Raw genomic sequence first — 1,707 nt, 5'->3', positions numbered from 1 at the left:
CCTTGTCATGGTGTCCACCACCTCCATGGACTTTCCTGTTAGAGTGCCTATGTTCCATGTCCCAAATCTCAACCTTCTGTCGCTTCGACCTTTACCTTTTCCTTTGTGAACTAGCTTATTTACCCTCGTCCGTTCACGAAAACGCGAGAACCCTTGCTCATTTAACACTACATCCGGGCACCGATGCAGCGGCTCTTGCTTCGACACCGTACTCGAGCCATACGGCGCGTTGCTTCCGGGCAACGACCTAGCTTTAGCGCAATAATGTCTTTGATTCATGTCATGGGGGTTCGGCTATATTTTTATGTTGGTTGCCGAAGACCTAACACAACCCTCCTCCTTTATCCGGGCTTGGGACCGGCTATGTACCGCAAGTGTAACATAGGCGGAGTTTACTTATCACCCTAATATGACAAGAAAATTAAATAAGATATCTTATTATATATTGTTCAGTGTCCGTTTCGTATACACTCGTTTTCAACGCTTATTGCCAAAAAAGCCAAATGAAAAACTCAGTTTTTAATTTATTATTTTTTTAGATAAGGAGAAAAATACAGGATCCTTTCCCTGTCAATATGTATACCAAGAAGTAAAAAGAGTGTGTAATTTTTTTTAATTTATATGCATTTTCATATGTGTACGTCCACAATTAAAATCATACCTGTGGTAGAGGACGCGGTTCTGACTTCTAACCTCTAAAGGGATAGTTTGTTGCACTAAGTAAACTCTCTTTTTTGACTCATATCCTATAAAATAAGTAGTAGAATATATATTATCTAATTAAGATAGTGGGACATGTATATGGATAAGATCAAGATTAATTTTCATACCAGGAAAATTAAATACATAATAACTAGTACCGAAACAATGCCAATATAAAAAAAAGTATTCTTCGTCCAAGTTGATCTACAACTTCGACTCTGGAGGAGGCCAAAGAAGAGGCAAGAACGAGGCCAAGGAGGAGAGCGGAGACCAATCATTTTGTCTCTATAGCGGTGGGTGAAGGAAGAAGATCTGTTCCTGCAAAGATGCCAACAGATCATGCCTTGTTTTATGCCAGGTAGGCTGCTATCATAGCCTTTCACAAATTATTCTCTCTTATATTTATATTAATGAATCACTTCGACAGATGGTTGGATTGGTCTTCCATATGTTACTCACTAAGAAAATTTCCTTTCTCCAGTGACATTTTGAGGCAGAACAGATCAGCAATAAATAATGTGAAATTGGATTCCATGGTAGACTCATGAAAGCTTATAAGCAAGGACCCGAATGGTGGTCCATGGTAGACTCATGAAAGCTTAGAAGCAAGCATCTTGGCATTGTTTGTCGGCACTTTTGCAGGAGCAAGTCTTCGTCCTACAGCCACCGCTGCAGGGACAAAATGGTCGGTCTTCTCCTTAGCCTCCTCCTTGGCCTCCTCCTTGACTTCTTCATTGGCATCAACAGCAAGGCTTTTTTTTTTTCTCTCTCTTAGGGGTCGTGCCTCTATTTTTGGTAATGTGTCTTTGGTGTCTCAGTTGAATGAGGTCAGATGGATTAGGGGTGGGGAGCAGTAGTTGGGAATAGAGTTCTTACCTTGCGAAGGAACTGACAAAGTGTGTGAGAAAAGCTCGGATTGGTCGTAATTTTACTTATATACATGCATGTTGACTGAGTTGGGGATGAGACTTCCTTTTACGGATATTTAATGTGGGGTGTTGTTTC

The 1,707-nt window shown here is 40.7% G+C and overlaps 1 long non-coding RNA gene across 1 annotated transcript; it reads left to right on the top strand.

The window, feature by feature from the left end:
* LOC110271305 lies at positions 809 to 1,466 on the top strand. Its single transcript, XR_002361910.1, has 2 exons — positions 809 to 1,060; positions 1,184 to 1,466. It is a non-coding gene; the product is annotated as an uncharacterized LOC110271305 (long non-coding RNA).

This window comes from Arachis ipaensis, chromosome B04, assembly GCF_000816755.2.
Source record: "Arachis ipaensis cultivar K30076 chromosome B04, Araip1.1, whole genome shotgun sequence".
In the NCBI taxonomy this organism is placed as follows: Eukaryota; Viridiplantae; Streptophyta; class Magnoliopsida; order Fabales; family Fabaceae; genus Arachis; species Arachis ipaensis.
The sequence above is the reverse complement of the archived record's forward strand: the minus strand, read 5'-3'. Positions and strand labels throughout refer to the sequence as shown.